The sequence below is a fragment of the Lepisosteus platostomus genome, unplaced genomic scaffold (assembly GCF_059453375.1).
Source record: "Lepisosteus platostomus isolate fLepPlt1 unplaced genomic scaffold, fLepPlt1.hap1 Scaffold_30_H1, whole genome shotgun sequence".
NCBI lineage: Eukaryota > Metazoa > Chordata > Actinopteri > Semionotiformes > Lepisosteidae > Lepisosteus > Lepisosteus platostomus.
Genome location: NW_028291658.1, coordinates 1,263,737 through 1,278,382, shown reverse-complemented (window position 1 = coordinate 1,278,382; position 14,646 = coordinate 1,263,737). Strand labels below are relative to the sequence as shown.

At 42.5% G+C, this 14,646-nt stretch overlaps 4 non-coding genes and 1 pseudogene across 4 annotated transcripts; 3 read left to right on the top strand and 2 right to left on the bottom strand.

The window, feature by feature from the left end:
• Positions 1 to 235: 235 nt before the first annotated feature.
• LOC148635118 (uncharacterized) lies at positions 236 to 4,515 on the bottom strand (annotated as a pseudogene).
• Positions 4,516 to 6,762: 2,247 nt separating this feature from the next.
• On the top strand, positions 6,763 to 6,879 carry LOC148635117 (U5 spliceosomal RNA). The gene has a single exon (XR_015933314.1). It is a non-coding gene; the product is annotated as a U5 spliceosomal RNA (small nuclear RNA).
• A 2,890-nt stretch (positions 6,880 to 9,769) lies between these two features.
• Positions 9,770 to 9,853, top strand: trnas-uga (transfer RNA serine (anticodon UGA)). Its single transcript has one exon. It is a non-coding gene; the product is annotated as a tRNA-Ser (tRNA).
• Positions 9,854 to 12,041: 2,188 nt separating this feature from the next.
• trnat-agu (transfer RNA threonine (anticodon AGU)) lies at positions 12,042 to 12,115 on the bottom strand. The gene has a single exon. It is a non-coding gene; the product is annotated as a tRNA-Thr (tRNA).
• Positions 12,116 to 12,494: 379 nt separating this feature from the next.
• On the top strand, positions 12,495 to 12,576 carry trnas-gcu (transfer RNA serine (anticodon GCU)). Its single transcript has one exon. It is a non-coding gene; the product is annotated as a tRNA-Ser (tRNA).
• The last annotated feature ends 2,070 nt before the right edge of the window (positions 12,577 to 14,646 follow it).

The window sequence follows — 14,646 nt, the reverse complement described above, 5'->3', positions numbered from 1 at the left end:
TCCTTTCACCAAATGCAATGTAAATATAGTACAAATAATATTCACTAAACGCAAGGCATTTGAACTCATCTGCAATCTTGACGTTTCATAAAAATGTCAGACAAAATCCACAAATAGCCAAACTAGTCAAACACAAATAAAAAAATTCAGATTCTGCAAAGTTACCGCTACCCCAAGAAACATCTAACTGAAGAGTTAATAACAAAGATTCATTCTAAATCAAGTGCTAACCAAAGTGAGCACTTAGAATTCATCTTTGCCATGAACTGTCCAGTTATTGTGCAAATAAACTCTGCTGCCATATTGTGACTAAATTACATACAACGCAAAAGTTGTAACATTACTAGACACTACATGGCACCAGAGTTCATTGGCACAAAAGTGCTTGGTAGCTTAGAGAATGCACATCGCTCAAAAAAGAACTTTTATTAAACTGCATCACCATATTTTTTTTAAGGTGAAAAAACATCCATTAGTTTCTCACTCAATATACTGTATGAACAATCAGTCTAAAAGAAATTCTTGTACCAAAATGACAAAAATAAAAGTGCAATTTAACCTGAGACTTTTTAATTTCTTCAGTGAAATTATGAACATTCTATCATAAGTACACTCAAAACTCAGTATATCTTATATGCTTATATGTGTAAAGGTACAGACTTGGTCAGATGGCCTTTAAATGCATACTGTGAATAAGTATACTTTACCAAAAGTCTTGAATGGTGAAAGATGCACATATTTCTAATCTGTGTAGTCTGTAGGTCGACAGACTAAAATACTAAACTATGTCCATTACCCATATATTAATTTCCAAAATTTTGTTCATTTCACACCTGAAGTCAGGATAGCTATCATAATGAATAGACACTCTCAAATAACAGCCACATGTATGTGCCATAGGTCTTCTCTCAAATCCTTGCATGTGTGTGAAGTCAACAGTTACAGTCTTGCCAAGAAAAAGATCTGAGCCTGTGCAGAACCTCAGGAACAGAGACTGTTTCCTTCCATCACACTCTCACAGGCATGTTGTAATATGCTTTGATATTTCCTTTTCCCCTGCATTCATTGTGCAGGGAAACTTCAGTGACCGTATGATTTTCCTTGCCGTTGGCTGCAAGTTTTCATACACAGTTTAAATTTCCTCAAGGGCTTTGCTGAGGGGAGCGAGTACACTTTCCCACTGTTCGATAACATAAGCAGGCTCTTGAATAAGGGTTTTGTGAGCCAGTTCTTGCAGAATTTGTTCAATGTTGTGTGCATTTGGCATTCTTCAGCAGCTGTAGTTGTCCAAGAATTCCTTTAATTCATCTTGGTCAGAACTGTTGAAGTCTCTGCGACAACATTCCAAGGTATAATAGTCAGATTCTGAGACATACTTTAGAAAATTGTCAACAAGATCACTCTTCACATATCCAAGAGCTGCCTGTTCCAAGATTACAGGAGCAAGCTTGATGGGCAAATACTTCTCTTTCTGCCAACCAAAAGAAATAATTTTACCTATACTCTGCCACTTTTTTTTGCCCTAGTCATGTCGGAGAAATGGTATCTTGAAAGTGTTGCCTGTTGTACATTGTTCATAGAATTCATGCCATAATTCAGAGAGGCAATCTCTGAGAACGCCTCCATCATCATATCCATTCTCATACTGCCCATTTGGTAGTAGAAGCTTTACTTGAATTTCTGATTGAGTATATTAAAGGCGTTCATCAGTGAAATGTTCAATAAGCTCAGATAGTATCTGGCTGTGATGGACAACAAGGATTTTTTTGTCTGGTTCCCTGAGTTCTTGTGCCAGAGGCAAAGTGTCTTCTAGACTTTGTTCTCCCATCTCAGAGAGGTCTCCATTGAAAATTGTAATGATATTGCTATCCTCCACATTTTCCCAAGTAAATATGGTAGAACTTTGCCGAGCTAAACTGGAATCGTCTGTGACATCTGCAGGATAAAATTGTGCCACGTCATCACTGCCTAAGTTCAAATCATTTCCAGTATTTCCAACATAGATGACATCTAATGTTTCTAATTCCAATGGTGGATCAATTTGTGAGTATGTAGAGGGAAAATCCTGTGTGTTTTCCTGTGAGTGATCTGCAGTGTTTGATTCTTGCTGTGTCTCCACACCACCACTGTCATGTTTCATTTTGGTTGACAGATAGAACCTCATGATAGTTAACTTTGAGGCTTCATATAGGGCTCCCACTGTACTGTCCTCATCTAAGGAAACTTCTTGATAATTTGTCAGATCCACCTCAAACTCAGAAATATTTCCATGTGCATTCTTTCCATCTGGGAAAAACAAACCTATTGCCTCCGTTATGAGGTCTTTTTTTCCAGTCCTTTGAAACACTTAACTTTCGTGTTCCACCACCTTTTTGGTTCTCACCTGGATAAAGCCTCCTTTTCCTTCATCATACAGCATCCAGCCCAACTCCACTTTCCTTACTTTCCTCTGTGTGTTCACATCTTGATGATGAGTGATATTTTCTGGATGCTTACACTTTTTTCTTTTATTCAGTTTTGACTTCAGTCTATCAAAAAGCTTTGATTTCCTACTGTTGGGCTCTTTTTCGTGTCTCCTACAATATCCCATCACTGCTAATCTGTCTCCATAAAATGGCAAATAATCCCTCATCTTTTCATCTGTCATTAACATCAGGACACTGGCATCAATCTAAAAATGAAAAGTGTATTATCAATTTTCTGTTTCAAAATACCATACTTAAAGCATCATTTTATGTGGATCAATATGCTGATACTGGTTTAAGGAAAAAGTCCATTCGGGATTGTGGAGGTACTGTATGAAGTGAAAAAATCTACTATACAGTACGTGAAAATATCAATATACTGTACAGTACTGTGCAGAAGTCAGAGACCACCCTTGCATTTATTTAATTTCCAGTTCAAACAGCCATTCAATGCAAATTATTTAGTTTTTGGTGTCAGAAAATAATGCAAGAAACATATATTTGACAGAAGAGTACACTAAATATAATATCAAATCTATCAATATTTGCCCACTCTTTACTTTTGTGCACCCTTCTGGCACTTTAAGTCTTCCATCCGTCCAATCAAACAAGTTACAGCTGTGTCCTCCCAACACAAGTTGATCCCAAAACTGTCACTGACATTATATTAGAACACTTTCCATTAAAAGTGACACTAACATTCAAACAACTACCAAACACACCATAGCTGCCTTGCACATGTCTTTGTCATGTGCATCTGAAATGGCAAGAGGCGATATTTCTGATAAGATTAGCTATAAAGATAGTTCACTTGCATGAGGAAAATATAAGCCAAAGGAAAATAAGTGAAAAACAAGTTTCCAAAACTGGAGATAAAAATTACTACAATATATAGAGAAAATGGGACTCCTAACAATCGTGCAAGGCCTGGTAGACCACTGAGAACATCAGCATCACATAGACAGAAGTTAACGTTTTGATCACTCTTGCATCAGATCTGAAAAAAATCCACATGTGTTTCTGTCAATACTTCCATTGTAAGAAGACAACACAATGCTATGGGTCTGAAGGGATGTGTATCTGTCAAAAAGTCACTATTTGAAAAGGAAATAGACAAAAGAGAAGAAAATTTGCCCTAGAACACCAAAACTGGACACTTGAGAAAAGTAGGTTTTATGGACGATGAGTTACAGAGTGGATTTGGATTTGAACCAGCAGAAGTAGAAAATACAACCAACTTCTAAGACTGAACTTTGGAGGTGTTTACAAGAAGCATGAAAAAATATCCCCGTGGATTTATTTGAAAAATTCAAAGAAAGTCTCCTGTAAATAATGGAAGCTGTAATAAAGGCAAAGGGTGGACACAATAAACAATGAAAGATTTGACATTATATTTAGTTGTGGATGCTTTTGTGTAATTTTGTGTTAAATATATGTTTCCTGGAATAATTCCTGACATTGAAAAATAAATCAATTGCACTTAATGACCGTTTTGACTGGAAATTAAATAAGCAAAAGGGTGGTCTCTGACTTTTCACAGTACTTAAAGTGCTGTTAATAGCTACAGTAGGTCAGTGGGAGTTAGTTATAATAAACAGGAACACATTCATTCTGTTAACTACCCTTTCTTCCTTCATTTTTTCGATAGTGGACTCTGGAATGTCCCTCTCCCTGAGGAAATCGATAAGATCCTCCATCCTGCAATTGTGGCCTAGGAAGCACACATGGGACAGTGGTGCAGCATTGATTAGTTAGCATAGTGTAATTACCTAGCCTCCTGTTTGCCCAGACTCCAACAGTATGCATTATAGTACATTTAGAAGTAGTCCAGGACAGGCAACGATGACCAACACTCGCCACACATTTGCATTCACAGGGTGCACATACAGTAGGTCACACCCCAAGGGTATGTGAATGACAAATGTAGAGTAGGCTTTTCAATTTAATCTGACTTGTCACATACAGTATGCATTCACAGGCAGCACCTCACTCAACTAATCACTGTCTATAGAACACCCGGTTAGCTTGAGCTCAAAGATACAGATTTGATACAGTCTAAACTCTGCAGAAAGTTATATCTCCTGAAGGAGGGTTGGTCAATACTAACCTAGTGACTAGTTTTAACCTACTCTACCTTGTAATCATCTTAAGAGCAGCTAACTTATCAAAAAGTTACAGAAAGCTGAATCAAACCACAGCTGTAAAAACATGTTCTGTAAACCAAAAATTGATATAACTAAGTTTTGGAATTGTTACTAAACACACACGAATGTCTTCATTATAATAACGGTTGTTTTGTGCGTGTCACTTGGTAATTTACAGCCTTAGGAAGCCGAAAAGACCGGATGGAGGGTTTGTAAAAATTAGACCGTTGTGCCTATCAAAGTTCGGCTCGGGAGACATACGGGCCGCTCCCATGGTAAGACGTTTGCGACAGTTTAATGTAGCCTGATCATGTTTAGTAAACATAAACATGCTTGTGATCCTGGTATGTTTCTGAGAGATACGCAATCACAAAATTGTATCTGAGCAATTAGACGGAGAGATATTGGGGTTTGGCCAAGTACATTATTGGAAGGATTTTGAAAATAAATAAGCATATCAAATCTCTTAACGTACAAAGGGGGAGAGTAAACAAAAATAATAAAAGACGTTCCCTTTAATGTATGTCTGTATTGTTACGGGTTTCATTAATTGTATCGAAGCAAATTTATGTTTTGATCGTGAATAGGCGACCCCAGATTGACTCGCGTAGAAGCTCATAGCACCATCCTCGCTCATATGGGTCCAAAGCTAGCTATGTTACTGTGCTGAAATAGCTGCTGGTAAAGTGTTTGCAGGAGCTGCCTTGTACAAACGGACGAAACCCCCACAAGAGTATAGGCCTACTGTTAGTTTTGCCTCATTAATTAGGTCGCACTTGGGAAGGTTAAATCGATCAACCAAAACCATCCAAGTAGCTCTTGCATATGATTTTTTTTTTACTTAGCTACGTTAGTCTATGTACAATTTACGCAGACGTTATTTAAGTCTGTGAATTGTATGAAGATATCAGTAGAATGTGGCACTGTACCCGGACTGAATTGTGAACAGTAGATTTCCTATGCCAGATGAGCAACCTACTGTACTTTCATTGCTGGCGCCAGAAGTGACGTCAAAACTGTGAGAGTTGAAGTCAGAATTCTGAGTTGCTAAGTTGCAATTCTGAGATACTATGTCGGAATTCTGACTTACTAAGTCGCAATTCTGAGATACTAAGTCGGAATTCTGAGTTGCTAAGTCGCAATTCTGAGATATTAAGTCGGAATTCTGAGTTGCTAAGTCGCAATTCTGAGATACTAAGTCGGAATTCTGAGATACCATAGCGCGTTTTTTGTTACGCCCTGGCGGAAACGGGCTTCCATAGAGAACAGCGTCTGTCGAGATCACTTTTGAGTCAGCACGAAACGCCGTGTGCTGTCAGTTTGATTTCATATTGCTTGTAGCGATATGTCGTTGCTGTAACGCTTCATATTTGTCGTCTTCTTCTTCTTCTAGCTTGAGGTTTTGAAGAATTTCATGACAGACAAGGGCTCCGTCGGGAACAAAGGGCGTTGTGAGAAAACCGTTGCTTATTTTCAGCAGCAGAAATACAACCCTTTAAATACAAGATGACAGAACAATGACGAAGGGCATGCCGGGAGGAACTCATGCACTACAGAGGAAAGGGGGCGGGCACGTACAGTTCACATTCAAGCCACAAGAACTCTTCTCGGATGTTGCACAAACAAATCCTAACGTCCTGAAAGCATTGCAGCATGTTTGTGTCCCACTTCCCGTGGCTGCAGGACGGCTGACACTAACGGACAAACACAATCTGTGGCGTTTAGCGTGACATCGTCCTACAGGCATCGTGCTGTCTCACTGCAATACTATACCGCTGGAGAAAACAGTCCATCTGGCCATGAAACTCATTTGAACGTCTAGCGACAGCAACTAACAATATCATGATTCATTCAGGATGTGTGGAATCAGCACGTCCCGGAGACAGCTTCCGAAATCGTGAGCATTCTCTGGTGGTGTCCTGCAGGGCTTGCATAGCGGCTTCCCAGAGTGCGTCGTTTCCGGCACAGTGTGGCCAGGTGTTTTCCGAGTTATCGCACGGATTGGGCACGCCTGCAAGCCGAGAGCCGCTGGCGATGAGCCCGGGGCTGAACGGGCCCCACTGGCTCGTTTCTAAGGCCAGGTGCATTGCCAACCACGACCGGCAGGGCAGAGGCTTTGAAGGCGGCCTGGGCTCCTGCAGCTGTGCAGCCACACACTCTGGTTTCTCTTCATTTCGTAGAAATCTTTTGCCTTTTACTAAAGATTTCCGTGGAGAGGAGCATGAATGAGTTCCATGCAATTTTTGTGCTTCCCTGCCTTCGGGTGGGGCGCAGCTGGGCTGGTCAAAGAGAGAAAACAACAACGCTCACAATCACTCTTGTTATGGCGATTGTGGCCGTGTGCTCTGCGAGTCCTCGGTCTCCGCCTGTCTGATTGGCGCTCTTTTCTTTGGGGGGCGCGAAGTGTCCGGCCGCAGGGGATCTTGGGACCTCGCTTTGCATAGCGGCTTCCCAGAGTGGTCGGCCAACCAGTAGAGGTGCAGCTCGGAGTAGGACGGGCGGAGGAATCTGACTGCGGCGCGCAGGGCAGTCGTTGCTCGAGGGGATCTACCAGCAGTCCGGCTGGCTAGTAGAAAGTCTCTATGCACAGAGTGTGACTGCGAGTCCTCACAAGTCACTCTTTTGCCTGGGAAGAAACTGGTTCGTTCCCGGTCCAGCGCTGCTTCTGAATAAGCTATTCAGGTTGTCGACGAGGGTCCAACTGTAGGCTGCCGTTGATCAAGCGGAGCATTCACGTTGGTAGAATTCTGAATACGTACGGGATCTTCGGCCTCGCGCTTAGAACAAAGTCCAAGTCCCTTTGTAGACAAAAGCAGTTGTCATGTGATTGTCTCTGAGGATGCGCGAAAATGGCCAAGGAGAGCCCCGATCTGAGCTTGCGCTCCCTTTTTGACCAAGACACAGATGTGTGCTGATTGGTTGAGAGTTTGGCGGGCATTGGAGACCCACGTGGTATTACCACGCCCTGCCAATCCCTGATTGGTTGATCAAGGTGAGATATAAGTCACTTACTCTTGACACTTGGGAATGCAGTTAAGATGTCCATTCGGCACTCCCTAGACAGATAGGCGCCAATGGATGACCATTGATCATGATAGCCAGGCTTAGCTAAGTGCATCCCCGTCTGGGAGCTGTCCCTTATCAAACGAAAACATCTTAAATCAGCCTGCATGAATACTTTCTCTGTGGCTGCACTACAAAGATGGAGGGTGAGATGGGGCCTCATTTAGGAAAGCATTCCAACGCTTAATTCTGTCTTATTAACAAGCATTGCCGCTACACTTTTATGATGACAGAGTCATGTTCAGGTACTTTGCTTAATGGAGGAAGCTCATTTCGGACTCTGTGATCTGCTTACCTGGAAAGGTCTGCTGTACTACTACAAGAAAGAAGTAGAGTCTGGAAGAAGGGACAATTTTATGATGCTTTGGAATATAAAGTTTTTTTTTCTTTGAAATCGAAATGAATCAGAATATCAGTGCAAAAGACAAACTCTTGGTTTGCTTTAAAGAGATATGGTTATAAAACAGACAACATGTAGAAAACAGGTGTTTCTCACTTTTGGAAAAGAATGGACCGGGGGTAATATTTTACTAGTTGCAGGACTGAGCTCACTGGGTTACAGTCCTGCAGTGTCACATCAAGGCCAGTGGTGCAATGGATAACACGTCTGACTACGGATCAGGAGCTTGGAGATTCGACTCCTGTCTGGCTCCGGTCATTTTTAAACGCATTGGGCTACTCCCTAAATAGCCTGTGCTACTTACTGCATTGTAATCGTACCCAGTAAGAGATTTCCTTCATGTAAATGAACTGCACCTGACAGCTTTAGAAAAACACCTGGGCTCAGTATGGTGCTGAGAGCTCAGCGTTGCTGTTGTTCTAATTAGCACGCACTGCATCGGCTATGACCCAAACTTTTCAATTATTCCGATCAGTAAGTCAACACGTAGTCCACATGAAAGGTAGAAATATTCTCTTGTCTGTCTCTTGTTTGTATAGAACTGAATGTCCCTGACAATGTACCTTTAGTTTTAATTGAAGAACGGCCTTTGTGTTCAAATATATCAGACGTTTACGTAACTGCTCATGCGACACTCAGTTGTAATTAGTCAAGAAATAAAGTCGAACAACAGCTGCGGGTTTGATTCTGAACGTATCAGATTGCAGCGCCTTTTACTTCCATTGACAAATGATAGAGATTCGAAGAGAGATCCTTCAGACCAGCAAGCAAACCCACGGCTATTTCGGTTTTCTATCTAGGCAACGTTGGTGTCTGCAATAGCATACATGAAAGCGTGATGCAATTTCTGTGGCTACATTTGTTGCACGTCATGCACAGTAAGAGTTTTTCTAACATCAAATAAAAAGTCAACAATTAGCGACTTTGTTTGTATAGAAAGCGAAACCCAGCTGTTTTCCGTGGAGCAGGTTTCAGACCCGTAGACCTGTTTTATTTGTAGGGCAGGGCGCATTCCCAAACACGAATCTTCTGTTTAAGAAATGCTTTGGGCGGCGTGAAGTGAAAATAAGAAATGGGCTCCAGATGCACATGGAAGCAATCAAGTGTTTCATCCGAGCTGTTTCAAAGACTGCTCAACAGCTTTCCTTTTACAGAGGCCCAACGATTAATGATGGGGGTGCACCCTTCAATGCGCCTTACGACTCTAGGGAGTGATTGAGACGATTCGTAGCGTGTGCTCATTTCCCTCTATTCCCCGTGTTGCAGTGGTAGGATGACGTAAATTATTGCTTCGACACGTAATGGCATTATAATCAAGTGCAAGAGCTGAGGGCTTTTGTTTTGTTTCGTTTTCCATGGCGTTCGTAAGCGCTCAAATCAAAGGCAATTCCTGCGTCTAACACGAATGTAAATGCTTTTGAAAGTGCAGTGTGGTGCAGCTTGTAAAATCCTTGTCCACATTTGTGGTTTGTTGATGTTTTTTCTGTCTGCCAAAGTTGCATTTTGACATCCGGATGGGGAGACTTTATCATTTGAACGTGAAGCCAGCCTTAAACCCTCTGAGGCGTGTCTGTCTGCCGGAACGTATTTTTTCAAAGGTATTTTTTTTTAACGGAGAACAACTTTAAAAAAGTTTCCGCAGCCACCTCGCACTCCGTGTTAGATTATAGGAGGAATGCGGCGGCGATAAACTTGCTGTAGTCGTGGCCGAGTGGTTAAGGCGACGGACTTGAAATCCTTTGGGGACTCCCCACGCAGGTTCGAATCCTGCCGCGTCTGCCGCATGTTGCCTTGTGCCTGCGCGGCAGAGGCGAAGTGCTGCTTCTCCTTTCCTGGTACTATAAAAGTGCTAAATTGCTTGGCCCCGCTGCCATGGAAATGAGTTCTTCAGATAACCACACATCTTGCGTTCGCACCTCTGGTGCTCTACTTATGCCTTTGAAAACCTAATGAATAAAGCTGAAAAACCCGACACGATATGTAGGTACTCGTAAAGCACGGAGTAAAGAACTGTTAACAGCAAGGGTTTCAGTTGGTTAACTGAGGAGAGGGCGTGATCGCTAATTGTTGACTTTTCATTTGATGTTAGAAACACTCATACTGTGCATGACGTGCAACAAATGTAGCCACAGAAATTGCATCACGCTTTCATGTATGCTATTGCAGACACCAACGTTGCCTAGATAGAAAACCGAAATAGCCGTGGGTTTGCTTGCTGGTCTGAAGGATCTCTCTTTGAATCTCTATCATTTGTCAATGGAAGTAAAAGGCGCTGCAATCTGATACGTTCAGAATCAAACCCGCAGCTGTTGTTCGACTTTATTTCTTAACTAATTACAACTGAGTGTCGCATGAGCAGTTACGTAAACGTCTGATATATTTGAACACAAAGGCCGTTCTTCAATTAAAACTAAAGGTACATTGTCAGGGACATTCAGTTCTATACAAACAAGAGACAGACAAGAGAATATTTCTACCTTTCATGTGGACTACGTGTTGACTTACTGATTGGAATAATTGAAAAGTTTGGGTCATAGCCGATGCAGTGCGTGCTAATTAGAACAACAGCAACGCTGAGCTCTCAGCACCATACTGAGCCCAGGTGTTTTTCTAAAGCTGTCAGGTGCAGTTCATTTACATGAAGGAAATCTCTTACTGGGTACGATTACAATGCAGTAAGTAGCACAGGCTACTTAGGGAGTAGCCTGATGCATTTAAAGATGACCAGATCCAGGCAGGAGTCGAACCTACAATCGCCTGTTCCGTAGTCAGACGCGTTATCCATTGCGCCACTGGCCCTGGTGTGATACCATAGGACTGTAACCCGGTGAGATCAGCACTGCAAATAGTAAAATATTACCCCCGGTCCATTCTTTTCCAAAAGTGAGAAACACCTGTTTTCTACATGTTGTCTGTTTTAAAACCATATCTCTTTAAACCAAACCAAGAGTTTGTCTTTTGCACTGATATTCTGATTCATTTCGATTTCAAAGAAAAAAAAACATTATCTTCCAAAGCATCATAAAATTGTCCATTCTTCCAGACTCTACTTCTCTCTTGTAGTAGTACAGCAGACCATTCCAGGTGAGCAGATCACAGAGTCCGAAATGAGCTTCCTCCATCAAGCAAAGTACCTGAACATGACTCTGTCATCATAAAAGCGCCCCTGTAATAAAGAAATTAAATCCGAAATCAAGAGGGCAGTTGCCTACTGAAATACAAGAAGTCATCAATTTTAACCTGGCAACACATTAAAGGCTGCATCTATACAAGTACGATTCTAGAAATGCTCACCAGATTACGTTTTAAGAAGGAACTGCGCCTCAGGTTCCGCCAAGATCTTAACTCGGATGGCAGGATTCAGAGTCCGGAGTGCGGACTGATGGCGCACGGAGGGTCCATATACTGTGGATCCCTCAGTGATCTTCCGCGTATTCAAACCGCCAGCGTGTGACTCCCCTGTCCCCGTGACCTCATTGCTCTGCTCTCTCTTCTGTGCAGCCGAGCCCGACTCACGGTAAAGTGAAAAAAAGATGCCCTCAACGTGAGATTTACTCTGGAGCGAGGATAGATGTTACCTTTTTATCATTGAACAGGATGTATGTGATGTGGCGACTAGGTTCAATTTTGTATCCTCTTTAAAAGATTAAGGACTGCGGTGAGCGTGATTTACCACCCTTTCAGCTAAGAACCCGACGTGCGCACCGTTTAAGCTGCATAGACTCGGTCGTTTAACTCTTCTCCATTAGCAGGGTTAAGGTTAAAGAAAAAAACATTGCTGACTTCTTTTTTTTTTGCCAGCCGCGAGCGCTGATTAGCAAGGTTTGTATTTCATGTTTTGCAAGTTGCATCCATTTTAAGAAAAACACGTTGCGTTAAAGACAGGAAATGAATACTTGCATTTAATTAAGTCTAGCCGTAGGCGGTTGTCCATAATGACCAGTTCTGTTTGAGAAGACAGAACAAAGAAGGCACCGCTGGGATTCGGACCCAGGATCTCCTGTTTACTAGACAGGCGCTTTAACCAACTAAGCCACGGTGCCCCAGGAGTGCTGTCCTTTTGCAGCCACTTGGACACACCACTCAGACACATCTGCATTCGGTGTGTGCTCCGCCTGCTCGTTGAGCAAGTTGCCACCTTTACATACAATAGCAACATCGACACCAAGAGAAAGGGTGACAAATGGCTCTTATCTGGAACTTTTCAAGTTCAAGGAGCTCAATGTGCTTTCTGTGTACAACAGGGCCACTGAACTCCACACTGGCCACTGAACCACAGCAGTGGCTTGCTGGCTTGACATCTCCCAAGGAAAATGTTAAAATCGCATGTGGAATAGGAAAATGACCCTCGAGTACGAGGGGAAAAAAAGAAAAAGATCATCTGGAGCGTGCCAACCCATGTCCGGACAGCCCACTTTTGTCGACGAGGTGGCCGAGTGGTTAAGGCGATGGACTGCTAATCTATTGTGCTCTGCACGCATGGGTTCGAATCCCATCCCCGTCGCTCTCCATATCTGACGCGTGTGCCTGTTTGATTTTGTCCCTCCTGTCGTTTGCTCCGGTGCTAGAGCCGTACATTTTCTAGCGGTTGCTGAACATGGTATAGTAGGCTAACGTCGGTATCGAGCAGTAACAGTAACAGTATTTACGTGCCGCTGCTGCCAAGTGGCTCTGGGTTGAGACCGCGTTTTCACTTACTTGCAACACAAACGGAGAAAGCGATTTTTGACAGTCTCTCGAGAGACTGCGCTAGGTGTTTAGGGATAGACTTTGTCAGTTCCCCCTGGGATGATGGCCTCTCAAATAGTTTGTGATTCCTCTAGACGTTTATACAGTAGAAGCCTGCTTCGTGGCTTAAATCCAAGCTAAGGAAACGAGTTAGAGGTCTGATGCAGAGCTGCGAATTCAATGAACGGGAACACTACAGTACATTGCACTGTATGTGTGAGGAAAGCTGCCCCCTTCTGTCGACCGAACAGAGGACTGTAAAGGATACCGCCAAGAAACTTTAGGGTGCTGGTTGGAATCCAGCTCTAAAGAAGCCCCTTTGGGTGTTATGTCATCAAAAAGTAAGAACAGCGAATCTCCCTTTGATCAAAAGCGCAACAGAACTGTTTTCCGTGGAGCAGGTTTCAGACCCGTAGACCTGTTTTATTTGTAGGGCAGGGCGCATTCCCAAACGCGAATCTCCTGTTTTAGAAATGCTTTGGGTGTCGTGAAGTGAAAATAAGAAATGGGCTCCAGATGCACATGGAAGCAATCAAGTGTTTCATCCGAGCTGTTTCAAAGACTGCTCAAGAGCTTTCCTTTCACAGAGGCGCAACGATTAATGATGTGGGTGCACCCTTCAATGCGCCTTACGACTCTAGGGAGTGATTGAGACAATTCGTAGCGTGTGCTCATTTCCCTCTATTCCCCGTGTTGCAGTGGTAGGATGACGTAAATTCCTGCTTTGACACGTAATGGCATTATAATCAAGTGCAGGAGCTGAGGGCTTTTGTTTTGTTTCGTTTTCCATGGCGTTCGTAAGCGCGCAAATCAAAGGCAATTCCTGCGTCTAACACAAATGTAAATGCTTTTGAAAGTGCAGTGTGGTGCAGCTTGTAAAATCCTTGTCCACATTTGTGGTTTGTTGATGTTTTTTCTGTCTGCCAAAGTTGCATTTTGACATCCGGATGGGGAGACTTTATCATTTGAATGTGAAGCCAGCCTTAAACCCTCTGAGGCGTGTCTGTCTGCCCGCACGTATTTTGTCAAAGGTATTTATTTTTTTTAACGGAGAGCGACTTTGAAAAAGTTTAGGGTACGGTGTTCCCTGAAGGGCTCTCAAACCCCGCATTTCAGATGCCTAGCTGTATCGCTGATGTGTTGCACCTCAGAATCACTTTTAAAACTTACCTCTGGTATCTTTAATCTCTATTGCTCAACGCGTGGTGAAAGTATTGTATAAATGTGTCTGAAAATGAGCAATGGGCACCTGAGAGACTCATTTGCCTGTTTCACAAATGATCATATTTGACTAGAGATTCTGTTTGGGATTCAGTTGTGCATTCTGACAGCAATCTCTTTAAAAAAACGATACATTCTGGATGAGGTCAAAGGTGCAGGAACACTCTATTTAGGATGTGTTTGCACTTATTCTGTGTCTCTAGCTTCAACACAGCGATATATATATATATGCTCACTGATTGTTTGGTACATGCCCAGGGCAATAATCATTATGAGGATTTATTTCCAGATGTGCTAGGGGTAGTGTTGTGAAATACTTCAACACACTGGATCGCAGGTTTAAACCCCCTGCACTCTTACTCCTTAAAAACCAACAAATGCAGATATGTAGCAATCATATTGTAGCAGACACTCATTTGCCTGTTTCACAAATGATCATATTTTACTCATATTTTACAGATTCTGTTTGGGATACAGATGTGCATTCTGACAGCAATCTCTTTCAAAAAATGATTTTACCTTATCGCGGCTCTGCCCTTCTTGCCTCTTTGGACAATATCTCCATCTTGTGGTCGTTGTTGGTAATGTCTAGACAATATCTCTATCTTGTGGTCGTTGTTGTCTT